General features: G+C 51.2%; 4 pseudogenes; all 4 read left to right on the top strand.

Annotated features, from left to right (window-relative positions):
• The first annotated feature begins 3,465 nt into the window (after window positions 1-3,465).
• LOC141270307 (5S ribosomal RNA) lies at window positions 3,466-3,584 on the top strand (annotated as a pseudogene).
• Window positions 3,585-4,190: 606 nt separating this feature from the next.
• On the top strand, window positions 4,191-4,310 carry LOC141267335 (5S ribosomal RNA; annotated as a pseudogene).
• A 3,320-nt stretch (window positions 4,311-7,630) lies between these two features.
• LOC141268080 (5S ribosomal RNA) lies at window positions 7,631-7,749 on the top strand (annotated as a pseudogene).
• Window positions 7,750-16,246: 8,497 nt separating this feature from the next.
• On the top strand, window positions 16,247-16,366 carry LOC141268925 (5S ribosomal RNA; annotated as a pseudogene).
• Window positions 16,367-22,573: the final 6,207 nt, after the last annotated feature.

Below are 22,573 nucleotides of genomic sequence, written 5' to 3'. Positions count from 1 at the left end.
AGGATTGACGTACAACTCGCGGGGACGGCAAGACTTGGACAGCAGCCCCTTGTCCTGCTGTCACCATAGTTACCCAGTGCCCTGTCAGCGACATGTAACGCCCCTGTCCATGCCTACTCGTCCAAGTGTCTGTGGTGAAATGCACCCTGTCACACACAGAGTTTCTCAAAGAAGCGGTGATGTTGTGTGCGACATGCTGGTGGAGCGCAGGCACACCTTTCTTTGAGAAGTAGTGCCGACTGGGCATCTGGTACTTGGGCACTGCGACGGACATAAGGTCTCAAAAATCCACTGTGTCCTCCAGGCGGAAAGGCAGCATTTCTGTAGCCAACAGCTTGCAGATGGTGAAATTCAACCTCTTAGCTTTCTCATGGCTAGGAGGAAATGGTCTTTTACTTGTCCACATCTGAGGGACCGAGGGCTGGCTGTTGTGCTTTGACGGGGTTGAGTAGGGTGTCCCTGGCAAACTGCCGGTCTGTGAGGAAGATGCAGGCGGACATGTTAGGTTGCCTTGATCCAAAGGTGGTGCTCTCGATGTCAGAGAGCTCTCAACACCAGCAGGTGTTTCCACTTCCCAATGAACTGATGACCTGCCAATCACACTGGCTGTTGCAGGTAAAGAGGTGGCAGGTCTGCGTCCAAAAACATGTGTGACTGCTGTCCCCCCAGTCACAGAGGATGAAGAGGCCGCGGATGCACAAGATGGGGCAGACGGTGGTTGGCCCAGCCTGCTAGGCCGCATTGTAGCACAGTGAGCTTCCCACTGCAACTTATGCTTCATATCCATGTGACGGTACATGCATGAAGTACTCAAACTATGGATTTTTTAGCCTCTACTTAGCTTTTGGTGACAAATATTACAGATAACACGAGTTGGGTCATCCTTATCGATCTGAATAAATGCCCAGGCTATGCAAGGCTTAGAGCCCATGCGACCTGAAGAGCCACTACGACTTGTGGTCAGAGGCGGAGCTGTGGTTGAGGATGCAGTTGTTGACGTGCTTCCAGTACTCCGTCTCTGTCCAGGAAGGCGCAACCTAACCTCGTCGTCAATAGCATCTGTGACGCCCCGCTGCGCTTGGTATCACAGATCCTAGAAGAGTGTATTGATGGAATCCTCCACAAGAGGCCCCATAAACATTCACACATCTCCACCTTCCACCTCAGACCAGCAGAGGGAGCCCGTTAGGGATATAAATAGGGAAGGTGGAGCTAGGCAGATCAGTTCCTCTGAAGAGTTCCTGCAGTAGAGAAGCCTAAGAGAGGTCAGTCTGCAGTGGAGCTCAGTCTAGTCTAGAGAACTCAGTTAATAGTTCAGCAGTGGAGCACGAGGCTCCTGCTAGCTAGATTCAGGGAGCCCAGATAGAGCTTAAGGTGTGCCGGCGTCATAAGATCGGTGAAGCGCGGCAAGCTGCCGTTAGTGTGTATAGCCTATTGAGGGCCCGAGTAGGCCGAAGGCGAGTGGCGAGTTAGTACATAAGGGGCAGAGGAGCTTAACAAGCTCACCCCGAAGCATTTACCGGACACCGGATCCGAGCTTACCGGGATCTCTATGAGCCAGTAAGGCATAACCGGAATCCCTGGAGAACTACAAGTCCCAGGATCGCTAAGGTACTGATACGTAACAGAGCCAGGAGACGCTTAGGCCCCGCATACTGGGAGCGTGAACTTCAAGAGAAGGCCCTACCACAAGGTCAGCCAGCGCAGGACAGAGACAAAGTTAGGCCTAGCTCCAGGCAGGTCAGAAACTTACTGCGCAGAGGCAAGAAACAGGAGGCCCTACACCCGCTCATTGGGGAGGATCCTGATATGCACCCTTCACCCTACAGTGCTCCAGGATGTGCCTGAATTTCCTCCAGTAAAAGGTACTGAAGTGACTACCGTGTCCGTTTCCGTTCTTGCTCTGACCCAGCTGGGTCTCGCCTGTCCTGCATTCCCCCTGCATACGCTGACCTGAGACCTAGCTCCACCTGTGGGGAGCTATACCATCGAGCTGCCTTATCACGGGCCTCAGTGGACTGCTGCAGCGCTGGTGCTTCTCACCAGATACCACAGGTGGTGTCACAAACTCTTATAAAATTAACAATTATCCACCCTTTTAAAGAGTGACCCCAGGGTACGGGCCAGGGAGCCGACCACCGCGACATCCCAAAGGCCAGGCAAAGGCCCGGGTGACCTCATCGACTGGCTGACTGTGGGTTGACAGTAAGTGGGATCTCCAACCTTGTCATCATCACCCTGTGTGTTATCACACCCGTCGTCCTCAAAGCCAACCTCTTCCTGCCCTGACCGAAAAGTCAAGTTGTCGCTCCAATCAGGTATTTGAGTCTCATCATCGTCTTCATCATTGTCTCCACCAACAGGAGTTACAGTTTGGGAACAATGGTCTACATTATGCTCAGAACCTTCTTCATCTGGTCCTGGATCCGACTTATAAAGATTCTGGGCATCAGTGCAGATCATTTCCTCGTCTGGATTAACAGAAGCTCTGGAGCAGACCTCCGTTTCCCAGGCTATAGTATGAGTAAACAGCTGTGCAGACTCAACCATCTGTGTTACCCCATACTCAGACCGGCAGCTGGAGACTTGGGAGCTGTGAGGAAGCAAGTGCGATTGGGGTGACACCTCTGAGGACTGGAGTATTTGTGATGTTGAAGTTGAGGTGGAGGAGAGCCCACTTGAAGGAGCACTTGATATCCGCTGAAGCACCTGCTGTTTTTGTGCCTCATCTGGAATTTGTAGCGATGGGCGTGTCCGTAACAAAGGGATCGTATCACATTGTCCAAGAAAAGAAGTCGACATGTTAGTTTGGCTGGAAGATGGTCTTTCTTCTGCAGATGTTACTCCCCCCCCCACCGCGGGGGGCTCGACCCACCAGCGGACAGGCACCAGTATTAGGAGAGGGGGGCTGGCCGTCAGGGTCCACCGCGGCTCTGGCACAAACCCGGCGACACGGAGGTGGCACGGGCAGGAACGGACTGGCTGTGTCGGCTTCTCACTTTTTGGATTTTAGAAGGGCATGACATGCCTATATCTGTGTCTCCCCCTCCTTTTACTCCTCCACCTCTTTTATTTTCGCATGACTATATGTACTTGTCACTTTTCCATGTGTTAGTTATGTCTTCTGAGCAGTTTGTCAGCTTTTGGACACCTTTGAAGGTGTTTTCTATGTGTTTCTATGTATTTTTGTTTGCCTGCCATTGGTTTTAACGGTGTTCGAAGGTGTTCGACGAACAGTTCGATGAACAGTTCGGCGAACACACGGGTGTTCGACGAACCGAACCGAACTCGAACACTACGGGGGTGGCTCAACACTAGTTGTGTCTACAAGACCTTTTAAGGAAGCCAGCAAAAAAATTGAAGAGAAGGGAAAGCACAAAAGGACCTGGTCTTGCTGAGCACTGGAAAGGGCAGCCGGCAGCCAGACGTCAAAGTAGAAAAGCAGCAAGTGAGAGACTTGTCTCTGCCTACGGCCACACCACCCTGAACATTCCTGATCTTGTCTGATATCGGAAGCTAAGCAGTGTCAGGCCTGGTTAGTACTTGGATGGGAGACAGCCTGGGACTACCAGGTTCTGTAGGCTTTTGCTTTTTCTTTCCTTCCACCAGCAGGGGGCACTCTCTTCTATGCCTTTTTTCTATTCCCTTTCACAAGTGCACACATTCATTCTCTTTTCTTTTTTTCATTTGCTTTCTCCCTTGCGCTATTTCATCTCTGCAAAATACCAGCATCCTTCTGATCACCGTGGGCCTCCAGCATTGTTGCTTCTTTAATTTTAATACTAGGACCAGCGTCTCCCGCGTGGCTGGAGGCAACCACCGGTAACCCCAAGCAGAAGACCTTTACAGGCAACACGACCCTCCACCCTGAAGAGCAGCTCAAAGTCACTGGCAACCATCGCACCCTCTTCCTTCATTCACCCCTGGACGTCTCGCTCCGCCCCCAAGTTACGGGTCCAGCTTGCTCTTTCTGTCACATTACCGCGATGAAGGGTTTAGCCTGCAGGAGACCCTGCGCCGAGCCATTTTTGAAGACACCTGATGCGGCGGGTGAATCACTGCTAAACAAACCACACCTGTAGGGACGGCACAGCCTTTGCATGGACTCTTCGGAGCCCGCCCCGTCACGGCCAGATTGCTCGCCACCAAGCGATCCTGAGAAAGGCTGGCCGGGCGATGGATCGAGCAGCGTCTACTGGCCATACCACCTTGGATACGCCCGATCTCGTCTGATCTCGGAAGCAAAGCAGGGCTGGGCTCAGACAGTACTTGGATGGGAGACCTCCTGGGAACACCGGGTGCTGTAGACCATTTTGATGACGTTTTGCCCTACTGCCCAGCTCGGCTAGCATGGAACGGCGCCTTGCCGGACACCGACCTTAAGTAACTTAGATGATGGAAGCCCCAAGGCCTCTGAGCCAGTTGGCAGCTAAGTACGCTACCCCGCCGCCTTCACGCAGGCCTGACACCGAGCTCCTTGCCACGGCTAGGAGTGCTTATTGACTCCGCAGCTCGCCATGTGGAAATGATGGCGTTAAAAGCACCCGGGGCCGTGAAGGGGCCAGGCTTTCAGCAGGTGCCCAGGGAAGGTTTTGGATGCCGGCCGCCTAGCGAGGGCCAGCAGAAGTAACATGTTTCTCTGCAAAGAAGCTTGTGTAACCAAGCCAGACGGCTGACAAAGAGCTAACCTCAGTGCAAGGAAGGTTATCCTTATCCTCTCTTGCTGACAACTTTATCTTCCAAAAGGTAGGGGAGAAAACAAGGGGATCTGCTACTTTGGATCTAATCCTTATAAACAGGGAGGAAATGGTTGAGGAGGTAAAGGTGGCTGGGACCCTAGGAGGCAGCGATCATGCTATTATAGAATTTTGGATAACTAGAGGAGGAAGACATGTGAAGACTCAAACTTCAAGGTTAGATTTTAGAAAGGCAGATTTTAAGAGACTCAGAAAGAGAATAGGAAGGATCCAATGGCTGGATGTCCTTAAGGACAAAAATGTCCAGGAAGGATGGGAAATTTTTAAAAATGAGATTCTCTAAGCACAATCGTTAACAATCCCGAAAAGTAGGAAGAATGGGAAGCATTTAAGGAAACCAGGATGGATGAACACAGAACTTAAACACATGCTAAAAAGAAAGAAAGAAATGTTTATTAAATGGAAAGAGGGAGGCATATCTAAAGAAGATTATAATGCAGTCTGCAGATCCTGTAGGGCACGTATCAGGTTAGCTAAAGCTGACAATGAATTAAGGCTTGAAAGAGATGTCAAAAGCAATAAAAAAGGATTTTGGGGGTATGTCAAAAGTAAAAGAAAAGTCAAAGATGCTATAGGATTTTTACAGGATGAAAATGGAGAAATGGGAAGAGAGGATGCAGAGAAGGCCGAACTTTTTCATTCCTATTTTGCATCTGTTTTCTCTCAGAAAGAAAATTTAGCATCAACTGATCTTCACTGTCCTTTTAAAGAAATAGAGGAATCCAAGTTATCTGTAAACAGAAAGATTGTGAGGGAAAATTTAGCTAACATAAATGAGTTCAAGTCTCCAGGTCCAGATGAATTACACCCCAGAGTACTGAAGGAGATCGTAGAAGAAATTTTAGAACCACTCTCCATAATCTTTGAAAATTCTTGGAGAACAGGAGAAGTCCCAGAAGACTGGAGAAGAGCAAATGTTGTTCCTATCTTCAAAAAGGGGAAGAAGGTGGACCCAGGGAACTATAGGCCGGTGAGTCTGACTTCTATACCAGGAAAGATCTTTGAACAAATTATTAAACAACATGTATGTAAGTACATGGATAAGAATGAAGTGATTAACCAGAGTCAGCATGGGTTTGTAACTAACAAGTCATGTCAGACTAACTTAATTTCCTTCTATGACAGAATCACTGACTGGGTGGATCAGGGAAATGCTGTAGATATAGTATATCTTGACTTCAGCAAAGCATTTGACAAAGTATCTCACACCATCCTTATTGAAAAAATGACCAAGTATGCAATGGACCAGGCAACTGTTAGGTGGATTCATAACTGGCTTAGTGATCGGACTCAAAGGGTGGTTGTAAATGGCTTCACATCCAGCTGGATGAATGTCTCAAGTGGGGTACCACAGGGCTCCGTCCTGGGACCTGTATTGTTCAACATCTTTATCAATGATTTAGATGAAGGAATTGAGGGTAAACTGATTAAATTTGCTGATGACACAAAGCTAGGAGGGATAGCTAATACTAGAGAAGAGAGAGAGAGGATTCAAAAAGACCTAAATAAACTGGAGCAGTGGGCAGCAACCAACAGAATGGTTTTTAACAGGGAAAAATGCAAAGTACTACATCTGGGCAATAAAAATGAAAAAAGCATATACAGAATGGGAGGAATAGAGCTAAGCAACAGTACATGTGAAAAAGACTTAGGTATACTAATAGATCACAGACTGAACATGAGTCAACAGTGTGATGCAGCAGCAAAAAAGGCAAATACAATTCTGGGATGTATTAACAGAAGCATACAGTCTAAATCACGTGAAGTCATTATCGGTCTTTACTCCTCTTTGGTCAGACCTCATCTGGAATACTGTGTACAGTTTTGGGCACCACATTTTAAAAAAGACATAGACAAACTGGAGCAAGTTCAGAGAAGAGCGACCAGAATGGTGACTGGTCTGCAAACCATGTCCTATGAGGAACGGTTGCAGGATTTGGGAATGTTTAGCTTGCAAAAAAGAAGACTGAGAGGAGACTTAATAGCTGTCTACAAATATGTCAAGGGCTGTCACATTGTAGAAGGATCATCTTTATTCTCATTTGCACAAGGAAAGACTAGAAGCAATGGGATGAAACTAAATGGGAGGAGACACAGATTAGATATTAGAAAAAACTTTTTGACAGTTAGGGTGATTAATGAGTGGAACAGGCTGCCACGAGAGGTGGTGAGTTCCCCTTCAATGGACGTCTTCAAACAGAGGCTGGACAGACATCTGTCTGAGATGATCTAGTGAATCCTGCTTTGAGCAGGGGGTTGGACCAGATGACCCAGGAGGTCCCTTCCAACTCTACCATTCTATGATTCTATGATTCTATGATTCTATGAAGGCAAGGAAGGAATTGGGGAGGGGGGGGGGGTGATTCCTGCTAGGGCCCTGAAATCATAAAACAGGCAGGAGAGTCTGATGCATGGTGACGGAGAGGTTGTAGGGGCAGATAGGGGGTGTTGTCACGTGCGAGCACGTGTGCATGCTGGCTTGTGTGTGAGAGTGCGCTTCCTAGGTGTGGCGCGCTGCAGACAGTCAAAGGGATTGTTCCCTTTCATTAAAAGTTAATCCACGGCTGCAGGCTATTAGAAAGCAACTAACCGCGCTCTACTCACCCTATCAGGGTCTACCGGTGAGTCTCGCCTCTGCTCCCGGCCTGTGGCATTGGCCGTGAAGCTGACGCTCCGTCGACAGCGCTGCAGCCGATCAGTGAGCTCAGCGGCTCTGAGTGGGGCATTGTGTTTACAAGACCTTTTAAGGAAGCCAGCAAAAAAAATTGAAGAGAAGGGAAAGCACAAAAGGACCTGGTCTTGCTGAGCACTGGAAAGGGCAGCCGGCAGCCAGACTTCAAAGTAGAAAAGCAGCAAGTGAGAGGTTTGTCTCTGCCTACGGCCACACCACCCTGAACACGCTTGCTCTCATCTGATTTTGGAAGCTAAGCAGGGTTGGGCCTGGTTAGTACATGGATGGGAGACCGATTGGGAATACCAGGTGCTGTAGGCTTTTGCTTTTTCCTTCCTTCCACCAGCAGCGGGCACTCTCTTCTATGCCTATTTTCCATTCCCTTTCACAAGTGCACACATTCTTCTCTTTTCTTTTTTTCATTTGCTTTCTCTCTTGCACTATTTCATCTCTGCAAAATACCAGCATCCTTCTGATCACCGTGGGCCTCCAGCATTGTTGCTTCTTTACTTTTAATACTAGGCTCTTTTTCACCAGGACCAGCGTCTCCCGCGTGGCTGGAGGCAACCACCGGTAACCCCAAGCAGAAGACCTTTGCAGGCAACACGACCCTCCCCCCTGAAGAGCAGCTCAAAGTCACTGGCAACCATCTCACCCTCTTCCTTCATTCACCCATGGACGTCTCGCTCCGCCCCCAAGTTACGGGTCCAGCTTGCTCTTTCTGTCACATTACCGCGATGAAGTGTTTAGGATGCAGGAGACCCTGCGCCGAGACATTTTTGAAGACACCTGATGTGGCGGGTGAATCACTGCTAAACAAACCACACCTGTAGGGACGGCACAGACTTTGCATGGACCCTTCGGAGCCCGCCCCGTCACGGCCAGATTGCTCGCTTTTATGCACACGCCCGGACTGACTGGCGTGTGCGGGAGTAGTGGTTCCACTGGACCATGAACCGGAGAGTGCCTGGAGGGGCGTGACTAAGTATCTGGCCGATCCGACCAAGGTGGCACGACGGCATACGAATCCAGTGCACCAAGGAGAAACCGGGCAGAGGGACCAGGTGCTACTCCAGGTCAAACTCCGGACACGGGGGTTGACCCACACAGGGATTACTGGAACAGGCAGGTTAGGCTGGCACAGACTGGTGGATATAAGCGAACACGGCAGGTATGCAGACGGGTGGATACAGGCGAGTATGCAGGCGGGGAGGTACTGGCCGAAAGGACGGGCTGGAGCACAGAGAGGACAAGACCAGTACAGACTGGGTCACAGAAACAGAACCGCAGATGCGTAGCCAAACACAGCAGAGAGGGAATGCCCGAAGCGGTGGGCAAGAGCAGAGCAGGACGGGACTGCCGGAGCAGCGAGCGCAAGCAGAGCAGGACAGGACTGCCGGAGCAGCGAGCAGATGCAGAGCAGGACGGGACTGCCGGAGCAGCGAGCAGAGGCAGAGCAGGACAGGACTGCCGGAGCAGCGAGCAGATGCAGAGCAGAAACCGCAGGAGTGGCAAGCAAGGCAAGAGCAGAGTGGAAACCGCAAGAGCGGCAAGCTAAGCAGGAGCAGAGCGGAAACCGCAGAGCGGTAAACAAGGCAGGAGCAGAGCGGAAACCGCAGAGCGGTAAACAAGGCAGGAGCAGAGCGGAAACCGCAGAGCGGTAAACAAGGCAGGAGCAGAGCGGAAACCGCAGAGCGGCTAAGTAGGCAGGAGCAGAGAGGAAACCGCAGAGCGGCAAACAAGGCAGGAGCAGAGCAGAAACCGCAGAGCGGCAAACAAGGCAGGAGCAGAGCAGAAACCGCAGGAGCGGCAAGCAAGGCAAGAGCAGGGCAGAAACCGCAAGAGAGGCAAGCTAAGCAGGAGCAGAGCGGAAACCGCAGAGCGGTAAACAAGGCAGGAGCAGAGCGGAAACCGCAGAGCGGTAAACAAGGAAGGAGCAGAGCGGAAACCGCAGAGCGGTTAAACAAGGCAGGAGCAGAGCGGAAACCGCAGAGCGGCAAACAAAGCAGAGCAGGGGGGACAGGGCTCTGTTCACACGGAACAGACAGGAAGAGAAAGGCAGAGCCAGATACCCACAGGGTACTTGCAGTGAAGTAGCGAGTGGACCACAAACTCACAAACGGGAGTACAGAGACAACAAGCAGGAGTTAGGTACGAGTTCAGACTCTGCAGAAAAAGGAAGGGAACGGACATAGAGGCAAAACAGGTAAAGGATAGGAGAGAGTTCAGACTGGAACTGAGTGTACGGAGGAGACCGACACTGCAGCGGGATACAGGAGTGGGTCTGGGAATACGGCCCCCAGAGAGGCGGGACGAACAGGCAAGGAGCGTGTTCAGACAGGACAGACAAGATACAGGAGCGGGTCTAGGTAATCGGCCCCTAGAAGGCGGGAGGAACAGGCTAGGAGCGTGTTCAGACAGGACTGGAAATACAGCCTCCAGGAGAGGCAGCAGGCAAGAGTACACAGACAGGACTCAGTTCAGACACGGGAACTGATACCGCAAGGCAGGAGACATAGACAGGACTCAGTTCAGACACGGGAACTGATACCGCAAGGCAGGAGACAAAGACAGGACTCAGTTCAGACACGGAAACTGATACCGCAAGGCAGGAGACATAGACAGGACTCAGTTCAGACACGGGAACTGATACCGCAAGGCAGGAGACAAAGAACGAGACCTGGCACCTTCAGAGTACAAGCACACACTGAATGAAACACTATGCTCAGGCAGGGATAGATGGGAGCAGCTGAGCTATATACCAGGTGACAGACAGCAATAGGCTGAGGACGCACAAGGGGTGTGACCCACAGCAGGTACAAAAAGCAGGAAGTGATCGGGCGCCTCCCTTAAGCAGCAGAAACAGACACAAACAGACAGCATGGAGGGAAGCCAGAGAGACATTCTGGACAGGAGATCAAGTGCGCGCTCTTGCACAGTGGGAGATGGACCACTATGCAAGGACGCCGCCAGGTATGTTACAGTACCCCCCCTTACGCCCCCTCTTCTTCAGGCCTGCCAGAATCTCCCGCAGGGAATTTGAGGGTCAATTCTTCCCTTCGAAGAGATCACTTCCACTGTCCACCGGAAAAACTGGTCTCCTCTGGGTAGCTAGGATGCTACCTCCCATCCAGCCACCCTTAGCAACAGACGAAATGGGTGGAGTACCAGGAACAGCACACAAGGAAGTCTCACTCCACATACTTTCAGGTGGCATCCCAGAGGGTAAAGGAGACAACTGGAAGTCCTCCACCGGGTTGGAGGGGGACAGAGACTTGGGGGTAATCTCTGCTTCGAGGTACATCTGTCAAGCTCACAGGAAGAAATAGACGGGTTATCAGGTACAGGATGAGGAAAAGTCACTGCCTCTTTGTTATCTGGTGGTACCCCGGAGGATTCAGGAAACAACTGGAGGTCCTCCGCCGGGTCAGAAGAGTGCAGAGGCTCAGAGAAAACATCTGCTTCAGAGTACACAAGGTCGGACTCACTGGACGAAGCAGGCGAGGTATCGGGTACCGAGTATAGGAAAGTCTCTGTCCATTCACCACCAGGTGGCACCCCGAAGGGTTCTGGAGACAACTGGCGGTCCTCCGCCTGGTCAGAGGGGTGTAGAGACTCACGGGTAACCTCTGCTTCAGAGTTCACTAGGTCGGACTCACTGGACGAAGCAAGCGAGGTATCAGATCCAGGATATAGGAAAGTCTCTGTCCATTCACCACCAGGTGGCACCCCGAATGGTTCTGGAGACAACTGGAGGTCCTCCGCCTGGTCAGAGGGGTGTAGAGACTCATGGTTAACCTCTGCTTCGGAGTACACTAGGTTGGACTCACTGGACGAAGCGAGCGAGGTATCAGGTACAGAGTATAGGAGAGTCTCTGTCCTTTCGCTACCAGGAAGCACCCCGAAGGGTTCAGGGGACAACTGGAGGTCCTCCGCCTGGTCGGAGGGGTGTAGAGACTCGGGGGTAACTACCACTTTGGGGTACCCATTGTCAGGCTCACAGGACGAAGCGGACAAAGTATCGAGTACCGGGTGTAGAGAAGTCTCTCTCCATTTGTTATCAAGTGGTATCCCGGAGGATTCAGGAGGCAACAGGGGGACCTCCACCAGGTAGTAGAGGTGCACAGACTCTGAGGTAACCACAGCTTTGGAGCATCTTTGGACATGCACACCGGTTAAAGTGGGTGAAGCATCTGATGCCGGGTGCAGGAAGTTCTCCTGTGTGGAGTCTGGATGGGCAGAAGTCTCTTCGGGCAGGAGAACTGGTGCACTACCCACGCACATTACCCGTTGGGGCTTCTCCGGGATACAGGGAGATGAAGCTTCAGTAGGGACTTCAAGGTTGGGGTCAGGAGGTCTCACGGAGGACAGACCCTGGCGTGACGGCTTGCCTCTACGTCTAGCACGTCTGGACTGCCTCTTGAGGTTGGGAGAAGTATTCCGGAAAGCATAGTCACCCTGTGAGGATTCTGGGTGGGCAGTAGTCTCATTGGGCTGGAGGACTATTGCGCTACCCACACACATTACCCATCGGGGCTGCTCCGGGATATTGGGAAGTGAAGCTTCAGCAGGGGCTTCAGGTTTAGGGTCCTCGAAGACCACACGAAAGGCCACCAGGAAGGCCTGCAGGTCAAGGACGACAGGATCCCATGCTTCCCATAGGGGGGTGACCCATTTCAAGGCATCACCCGCTAGGTAGTCAATCATAAAGGCCACTTTAGCCCAATCGGAAGGAAAATAGAGAGGGTAGGCCTTAAAGTGTAGCATGCATTGCTCCACAAATGCACGACACTGTCTTGGATCCCCATAGTAACGTGGCGGATCCGCAGGAACGAGAGCTGATAGATCCATCTGGACGGTGCGTAATTCGCCTGGAACTCAGCTAAGGGAAAAAAAAATTTATCTATTTATTTTTAATGCATGTATTCACTAGAAAACGTCTCAGAGAGCGAAGGCCGTGGGGCTCAACGGGAACCATGGCCTGAGCATGCTGTTATGCACACGCCCGGACTGACTGGCGTGTGCGGGAGTAGTGGTTCCACTGGACCATGAACCGGAGAGTGCCTAGAGGGGCGTGACTAAGTATCTGGCCGATCCGACCAAGGTGGCACGACGGCATACGACGCCAGTGCACCAAGGAGAAACCGGGCAGAGGGACCAGGTGCTACTCCAGGTCAAACTCCGGACACGGGGGCTGACCCACACAGGGATTACTGGAACAGGCAGGTTAGGCTGGCACAGACTGGTGGATATAAGCGAACACGGCAGGTATGCAGACGGGTGGATACAGGCGAGTATGCAGGCGGGGAGGTACTGGCAGAAAGGATGGGCTGGAGCACAGAGAGGACAAGACCCAGTACAGACTGGGTCACAGAAACAGAACCGCAGATGCAGTAGCCAAACACAGCAGAGAGGGAATGCCCGAAGCGGTGGGCAAGAGCAGAGCAGGACGGGAATGCCGGAGCAGCGAGCGCAAGCAGAGCAGGACAGGACTGCCGGAGCAGCGAGCAGATGCAGAGCAGGACGGGACTGCCGGAGCAGCGAGCAGAAGCAGAGCAGAAACCGCAGGAGCGGAAAGCAAGGCAAGAGCAGAGTGGAAACCGCAAGAGCGGCAAGCTAAGCAGGAGCAGAGCGGAAACCGCAGAGCGGTAAACAAGGCAGGAGCAGAGCGGAAACCGCAGAGCAGTAAACAAGGCAGGAGCAGAGCGGAAACCGCAGAGCGGTAAACAAGGCAGGAGCAGAGCGGAAACCGCAGAGCGGCTAAGTAGGCAGGAGCAGAGCGGAAACCGCAGAGCGACAAACAAGGCAGGAGCAGAGCGGAAACCGCAGAGCGGTAAACAAGGCAGGAGCAGAGCGGAAACCGCAGAGCGGCTAAGTAGGCAGGAGCAGAGCGGAAACCGCAGAGCGGCTAAGTAGGCAGGAGCAGAGCGGAAACCGCAGAGCGGCAAACAAGGCAGGAGCAGAGAAGAAACTGCAGGAGCGGCAAGCAAGGCAAGAGCAGGGCAGAAACCGCAAGAGCGGCAAGCTAAGCAGGAGCAGAGCGGAAACCGTAGAGCGGTAAACAAGGCAGGAGCAGAGCGGAAACCGCAGAGCGGTAAACAAGGAAGGAGCAGAGCGGAAACCGCAGAGCGGTAAACAAGGCAGGAGCAGAGCGGAAACCGCAGAGCGGCAAACAAAGCAGAGCAGGGGGGACAGGGCTCTGTTCACATGGAACAGACAGGAAGAGAAAGGCAGAGCCAGATACCCACAGGGTACTTGCAGTGAAGTAGCGAGTGGACCACAAACTCACAAACGGGAGTACAGAGACAACAAGCAGGAGTTAGGTACGAGTTCAGACTCTGCAGAAAAAGGAAGGGAACGGACATAGAGGCAAAACAGGTAAAGGATAGGAGAGAGTTCAGACTGGAACTGAGTGTACGGAGGAGACCGACACTGCAGCAGGATAAAGGAGCGGGTCTGGGAATACGGCCCCCAGAGAGGCGGGACGAACAGGCAAGGAGCGTGTTCAGACAGGACAGACAAGATACAGGAGCGGGTCTAGGTAATCGGCCCCTAGAAGGCGGGAGGAACAGGTTAGGAGCGTGTTCAGACAGGACTGGAAATACAGCCTCCAGGAGAGGCAGCAGGCAAGAGTACACAGACAGGACTCAGTTCAGACACGGGAACTGATACCGCAAGGCAGGAGACATAGACAGGACTCAGTTCAGACACGGGAACTGATACCGCAAGGCAGGAGACAAAGACAGGACTCAGTTCAGACACGGGAACTGATACCGCAAGGCAGGAGACATAGACAGGACTCAGTTCAGACACGGGAACTGATACCACAAGGCAGGAGACAAAGAACGGGACCTGGCACCTTCAGAGTGCAAGCACACACTGAATGAAACACTATGCTCAGGCAGGGATAGATGGAAGCAGCTGAGCTATATACCAGGTGACAGACAGCAATAGGCTGAGGACGCACAAGGGGTGTGACCTACAGCAGGTACAAAAAGCAGGAAGTGATCGGGCGCCGCCCTTAAGCAGCAGAAACAGACACAAACAGACAGCATGGAGGGAAGCCAGAGAGACATTCTGGACAGGAGATCAAGTGCGCGCTCTTGCACAGTGGGAGATGGACCACTATGCAAGGACGCCGCCAGGTATGTTACACTCGCACATGCTGGCTTGTGTGTGAGAGTGCGCTTCCTAGTTGTGGCGCGCTGCAGACAGTCAAAGGGATTGTTCCCTTTCATTAAAAGTTAATCCCCGGCTGCAGCCTATTAGAAAGCAAGTAACCGCGCTCTACTCACCCTACCCGGGTCTACCGGTGAGTCTCGCCTCTGCTCCCGGCCTGTGGCATTGGCCGTGAAGCTGACATTCCGTCGACAGCGCTGCAGCCGATCAGTGAGCTCAGCGGCTCTGAGTGGGGCGTTGTGTCTACAAGACCTTTTAAGGAAGCCAGCAAAAAAATTGAAGAGAAGGGAAAGCACAAAAGGACCTGGTCTTGCTGAGCACTGGAAAGGGCAGCCGGCAGCCAGACGTCAAAGTAGAAAAGCAGCAAGTGAGAGGCTTGTCTCTGCCTAGGCCACACCACCCTGAACACGCCCGATCTCATCTGATCTCAGAAGCTAAGCAGGGTTGGGCCTGGTTAGTACTTGGATGGGAGACTGTAAAATAATACTCTTCCTGTATTATTTTTTCTACTGAGGACTTCTCAAAGTATCAATATCACGATATTATTATAAAAAAATGTATCTATTTATTCTTGGATTGTCCATTAAAAAGAATCAGATTGCAGCAGGTACATACAATAATTAATTATAAAGTAATTGTCCATTTGTCTATAATTAGCTTAATTGTTGAGATTCACCCATCTTTCCTTGGATCCTGGCTGGTAAATCATGTCTTTGTCCAGCATGTGTCCAGGCCTACATGTCATCTGCTTCTCAGCATGAAGATTCTGTGTCTTGTGGGGTGGGCAGAGCAAGAGAGCCCCCCCTTTCTGTACCATGGGCTTTTATAGCCAGTCGTATGGACACCTGTTCTACATATGGTAGTGAACCAAAAATACACACACAAATAGCGCATGTCAACTAGACACGATGGCTGAGGCATAGAACTCAGAAAAATGATTATCGATTAACATTCCAAATGAATTTCCATAATTAACCATTTAACAGAGACCACCTGGGAATGCCAGGTGCTGTAGGCTTTTGCTTTTTCCTTCCTTCCACCAGCAGGGGGCACTCTCTTCTATGCCTTTTTTCCATTCCCTTTCACAAGTGCACACATTCATTCTCTTTTCTTTTTTTCATTTGCTTTCTCTCTTGCGCTATTTCATCTCTGCAAAATACCAGCATCCTTCTGATCACCGTGGGCCTCCAGCATTGTTGCTTCTTTACTTTTAATACTAGGCTCCTTTTCACCAGGACCAGCGTCTCCCGGGTGGCTGGAGGCAACCACCGGTAACCCCAAGCAGAAGGCCTTTGCAGGCAACACGACCCTCCCCCCTGAAGAGCAGCTCAAAGTCACTGGCAACCATCTCACCCTCTTCCTTCATTCACCCCTGGACGTCTCGCTCAGCCCCCAAGTTACGGGTCCAGCTTGCTCTTTCTGTCACATTACCGCGATGAAGGGTTTAGCCTGCAGGAGACCCTGCGCCGAGCCATTTTTGAAGACACCTGATGCGGCGGGTGAATCACTGCTAAATAAACCACACCTGTAGGGACCTCACAGCCTTTGTATGGACCCTTCGGAGCCCGCCCCATCACGGCCAGATTGGTCGCCACCAAGCGATCTTGAGAAAGGCTGGCCGGGTGATGGATCAAGCAGCGTCTACTGGCCATACCACCTTGGATACGCCCATTCTCGTCTGATCTCGGAAGCAAAGCAGGGCTGGGCTCAGACAGTACTTGGATGGGAGACCTCCTGGGAACACCGGGTGCCGTAGACCATTTTGATAACGCTTTGCCCTACTGCCCAGCTCGGCTAGCATGGAACGGCGCCTTGCCGGACACCGACCTTAAGTAACTTAGATGATGGAAGCCCCAAGGCCTCTGAGCCAGTTGGCAGCTAAGTACGCTACCCCGCCGCCTTCACGCAGGCCTGACACCGAGCTCTTTGCCACGGCTAGGAGTGCTTATTGACTCCGCAGCTCGCCGTGTGGAAATGATTACGTTAAAAGCACCCGGGGCCGTGAAGGGGCCAGGCTTTCAGCAGGTGCCCAGGGAAGGCTTTGGATGCCGGCCGCCTAGCGAGGGCCAGCAGAAGTAACATGTTTCTCTGCAAAGAAGCTTGTGTAACCAAGCCAGACGGCTGACAAAGAGCTAACCTCAGTGCAAGGAAGGCAAGGAAGGAATTGGGGAGGGGGGGTGATTCCTGCTAGGGCCCTGAAATCATAAAACAGGCAGGAGAGTCTGACACATGGTGATGGAGAGGTTGTAGGGGCAGATAGGGGGTGTTGTCACGTGCGAGCACGTGTGCATGCTGGCTTGTGTGTGAGAGTGCGCTTCCTAGGTGTGGCGCGCTGCAGACAGTCAAAGGGATTGTTATCTTTCATTAAAAGTTAATCCCCGGCTGCAGCCTATTAGAAAGCAACTAACTGCGCTCTACTCACCCTACCCGGGTCTACCGGTGAGTCTCGCCTCTGCTCACGGCCTGTGGCATTGGCCGTGAAGCTGACGTTCCGTCGACAGCGCTGCAGCCGATCAGTGAGCTCAGCGGCTCTGAGTGGGGCGTTGTGTCTACACGACCTTTTAAGGAAGCCAGAAAAAAAATTGAAGAGAAGGGAAAGCACAAAAGGACCTGGTCTTGCTGAGCACTGGAAAGGGCAGCCGGCAGCCAGACGTCAAAGTAGAAAAGCAGCAAGTGAGAGGCATGTCTCTGCCTACTGCCACACCACTCTGAACACGCCCGAACTCATCTGATCTTGGAAGCTAAGCAGGGTCGGGCCTGGTTAGTAGTGTTGAGTCACCCCCGTAGTGTTCGAGTTCGGTTCGGTTCGTCGAACACCCGTGTGTTCGCCGAACTGTTCGTCGAACACCGTTAAAACCAATGGCAGGCAAACAAAAACACATAGAAACACATAGGAAACACCTTCAAAGGTGTCCAAAAGCTGACAAACTGCTCAGAAGACATAACTAACACATGGAAAAGTGACAAGTACATATAGTCATGCGAAAATAAAAGAGGTGGAGGAGTAAAAGGAGGGGGAGACACAGATATAGGCATGTCATGACCTTCTAAAATCCAAAAAGTGAGAAGCCGACACGGCCAGTCCGCTCCTGCCCGTGCCACCTCCGTGTCGCCGGGTTTGTGCCAGAGCCGCGGTGAACCTGATGGCCAGCCCCCCTCTCCCAATACTGGTGCCTGTCCGCTGGTGGGTCGAGCGAGCCCCCCTGTGGTGGAGGCAGCTCTAAGCTTTTTAATTTAAATTGTCTCTCTAATTTGAATGAATACACTTTAAATCCATTTACAAGGATCTATTGGAGGGCAAGTCTCTTGCCAGCAGCCGCGTAATTCCAGCTCCAGTAGCGTCCACTAAAGCTGCTGCAGTTAAAAAGCTTTTATAAGGATCGAGCTCGGCTGTCCACCGCAAGGCATCCTACTGCCAGTCCGAGCCCCTATGCCTTGGGGTGCCTCCTGATGCTCTTCACTGAGTATCCCGTGGTCCCGAAGCATTTCCTTTGAAAAAATGAAGTGTCCAAACTACAGGTGGTGTAGCTTGCTTAACAGCCGGGATAATCCGCTGATTAGCAGACCCTGCTACTAGGCACAAAGTATTTCCTGGGCTAGATGCAGTTAAAAATTTGTAATTAGATACTCTCATTGGATGCTGAGAAAGCATTCCATAGAGTCTCCTGGCACGCCATATATGATTCTCTTAAAAAGCTTGGGGTAGGGGTCTAGGGGACCCTTTTATAGCCAAAATCACGGCCCTGTATCACAATACGTCACCTAGGCTAAAGATAAATGGAACTGTAGCACCCTGAGGGCTCGGTTGCTACAGAGGTATTGCACCTCTCCCAGAGGTGTGATATCTCACTCTCAGGTAAGGATGGAGTGTGGATCAGGACCCGACACCTGCATGCATTACACCACATTGCCGTGGGGCAGGGCGACCAATATGCCTCTGAGATGGGCACGACAGTCCCTGTCCCTGGCTGGAGTGGGGGGAGGGAACACTGAGGAAGGGGAACCCTGTAGTGCAGGAGCAGGGAGGAAGCAGTTCCTGGGTGCATTGAGAAGGGAGTATAAAAGGTGGGCACCATCTTAGTTCAGTGCAGAGAAGTCTGAGCAGAAGTGGCAGGGAGCAGGGGCTCTGCATGAGCTCTGCTCCGGAGGCGGGCCTAGTAACAGAGGCCCAGGCTTGGAAGAGGGAGAAGGAAGGAAGAGGAGCGGAGAAGGCTCCAGGAACGAGGAATGAAGGGATCCCAGGGGTGCGGACGGGCAAGTCGCCACCGCACGCCCGAATCCACCTGCGTGGAGGGGTCAGGCCAAAGGGGGAGACCGGTCCCCGAAACTAGTGGAGCAGGAAACGACCCTCAGCTAGAAACCGGAGGCTGTGACATTTTATGTGGCGCAGCCCCTCGCTACACCCGCTAGGAAGGCACCACATAGGGTCAGGGAAACTGGCGCCAAGTTTACCAAGAGGAGGCCCGAGGCAGCCGGACAGAAGTGTTGGTAAGAAAGGCCAGACAAAGGACACACAAAGGGGGTCCTGTGAAGCGCTCCAAAGTTATCTGGGAGTTGTCTGAGCCCCTCACCTGGTGAGCACAGTACGACGTGGGCAGCCGTTACCTGCAGACGTGGTCTGGATAATAAGAACTGTGAGTAAAGGCCCTGGACTGCATCACTGACTCCGTGTCGTTAATGCTGCTGCCCTGCACCATCACCCCCATCCTCCGCATACACTGCCCTGAGGCTATACTCCTCCCGTGGGGAGTTATGCTACGCTCTGCTGCACCCACAACACCAGCCTCAGCGGTCTGCCCTGCAGCGGCGGTTCACTCTGACCGCAATCCACGGGTGGCGTAGTCGGACATTTAAACATCAAAACCACATAAATAGTTCCGCCACTGGTTTGACCACCCTGAGCCACGGAACCGGGTCGCCGCCACGAAGACTACAACCACCAGCATCCACCAAAAAGGGTCCGGCTCCGGGTGTCCCAAGGCCCAGGGGGTGCATCAGAACATTTTCATCACCTTTCACAATCACCAATGGGACAAGGCAGGGATGTCCTCTGTCCCCTCTCTTATACATCCTAGTGACGGAGCACCTGCTCTCATCAATTCGCCATAACCCCAATATTAGGTGGATTGAGGTGGGAGGCACCGAGTACAAGTGCTCTCTATTTGCTGATGATGTCCTAGTATATATCACTCAATCACATATATCCATCCATGCTGTTATGGCTGAAATAGATCACTTTGTTACATGGTCAAATTTTAAAATCAATGCAGCGAAGTCTGAGGCCCTCGATGTCTCCCTCCCCAAATCCATATAGGATTCCATCCAGTCCAACTTTCCCTTTGCCTGGCCCTCACAGGGTATCAAATACTTAGGAATTCCTATTCATAGAGACCTCTCCCATCTATGTTATCTTAATTTTGGGCCCTTTATTGAACAACTCCATACAGGCCACGGTTGGCAAGTTAGAACTGTAAGATTCACTACGTGAACCACTGGTGTTTTGTGGAAAAGCACATGTACACTGCGTTCCAAATTATTATGCAAAAAGTGTTTAGGAGTGATAAGGGAAGAATTTGTTTGTTTGTCAGTTAAACTCATTGATGGTGATGTGTGGCAGGGCTCTTTATATCACTGTAAGCAATTGCAGACACCTGTGCTAATTAGTTTGGCAGGTGTGTCCAATGAAAGGCAAGACTACTTAAGAAGGCTGTCTCACATTATTAAGCAGCCTACATTTTCTGCCAAAATGGGAAAGAAAAAGGATGTGTCGGCTGCTGAGAAGCAACAAATTGTGGAGTGTTTAGGTCAAGGCATGACTACAATCAACATTGTGCGATGATCAGGATGAAGTGTCTTGGCAATCAAGAAGTATGTAGCTGATTCACAGTACACACGTGTGCGTGCTGATAAGGGCAAATTGAGGAGTCTTTCCTACAGGCAATTACGTCAGGTTGAAAGAGCAGCGGCAAAAAAGCCTTGTCATAGCAGCAGACAAGTTTTTGAAGCTGCTTGTGCCTCCAACGTCCCCCGAACAACAAGATGCAGGGTCCTTCAGAGGTTTGCAGCTGTGCATACGCCATCCTGTCGACCTCCTCTATCCACTTCACACAAGCAGAAACGGCTCCAGTGGGCCAAACATTACATGAAGACTGATTTCAAAACTGTTTTGTTCACGGATGAGTGCCGTGCAGCGCTCGATGGTCCAGATGGATGGAGTGGAGGATGGCTGGTTGATGGACACCACACGCAAACACGGCTACAGCGCCAACAAGGAGGAGGTGGAGTAATGTTTTGGGCTGGAATCATGGGGAGAGAGATTGTCGGCCCCTTTAGGATCCCTGAAGGCGCTAAAGATGAACTCCATAATGTATGTGGATTTTCTCAAACAGCACTTCCTGCCATGGTTCAAGAAGAAGAACCGTGTATTTCACAGCAAGATCATTTTTCTGCATGATAATGCACCATCTCATGCTGCACATAAAACATCTGCATCTCTGGCTGATATGGGCATAAAAGGGGACAAACTTATGGTGTGACCCCCATGCTCCCCTGACCTGTACCCCATTCAGAACCTTTGGAGCATCATTAAAAGGAGTGTCTATGATGGCGGGAGGCAGTTCACATCTAAGCAACAGCTCTGGGAGGGTATTCTGTCCTCATGCAAAACAATTGAAGCAGAAACCATCCAAAACCTGACAAATTCAATGGACGAGAGAGTTCAGAAGCTCCTTTCGAACAAGGGGTCCTATTTGAAAATGTAACATCACCTAGAATAAAGTTTTGAGTTGAAAACTGTTTGATTTCAGTTTCTAACAACCTGCTAATGCTTATAATTTCAAAAATGACCATTTTTTTGGTCTTTATTAAAATGAAAAGGTTGATTGAAAAGTTTGGGGGATCTAAGAGTGTGGCAACCCAGTAGTCATGACTACTTCGAATTCTGACAATATGAGGGTCATGCTGCAGGTAGTGCAGCAAGAAGGCCCTTATGTGTCTTGCGCATCTCGGAGCCCCAAAATTATTTTCCGGGCTAGATGCAGCTAAAAATTATTATTAATTTTAAATCTGGTGAAGCTTTAGTATAGATGGCCTAATAGGATCAGTGCTGCACACTGCTACAAAGCCCAAATTATTTTCCAGCCAAGATACAGATAAACATGATTAGTAATTTGAAAGCTTAAAACGGTTGGTAGGGTGATTTTAACCAATCATCAAGCTTTTACTCTCCCCAGGATGACACAGGGGTAGAAAAGTCGTTTCGGATCCATGATTTGTTCATCTTTATGAACGTGAGTCTGTCTACATTATCAGTGGAGAGCCGCGTGCGCTTATCTGTCAGCACACCACCAGCAGCGCTGAACACACGTTGAGACAGAACGCTGGCTGCGGGGCATGACAAGATCTCCAAGGCGTAAGTGGCTAGCTCCGGCCATTTATCCAGATTTGAAGCCCAAAAAGAGCAAGGGTCCAGTGACACAGTCGTGGCTTCAATGTTTACTTGGAGATACTCCTGTACCATCGTCTCTAGGCGTTGACTATGTGTCAGACTTCTTGTCTCCTGTGGCCTTGCAAAGGATGGGCTAAAAAAGTGGTGAAATGATTCCGCAAAATTGATGTTACCAGCAGATACTGTGGTTCTGTTACGGTTTGAGTGCTGAACACTTGACGGTCCCACGGTTGGCAAGTTGGAACTGTGAGATTCACTACATGCACCACTGGTATTTTGTGGAAAAGCACATGTAAGATTCTGCAACAGTCTCTGCTGATACTCCTGCATGCGTGCATCCCTTTCTATGGCAGGAATAATTTCTGCAAATTTACTTTTGTACCGGGGATCTAACAGTGTGGCAACCCAGTAGTCAGGATTATTTCTAATTCTCACAATTCGAGGGTCATGTTGCAGGTAGTGCAGCAAGAAGGCACTCATGTGTGTTGCGCATCCAGGAGCACCAAGTCCCTGTTGTGT

This window comes from Phyllobates terribilis, unplaced genomic scaffold (genome assembly GCF_046119375.1).
Source record: "Phyllobates terribilis strain yellow unplaced genomic scaffold, ASM4611937v1 Scaffold_4__5_contigs__length_816908805, whole genome shotgun sequence".
NCBI classification, from domain to species: Eukaryota; Metazoa; Chordata; class Amphibia; order Anura; family Dendrobatidae; genus Phyllobates; species Phyllobates terribilis.
The sequence above is the reverse complement of the archived record's forward strand: the minus strand, read 5'-3'. Positions and strand labels throughout refer to the sequence as shown.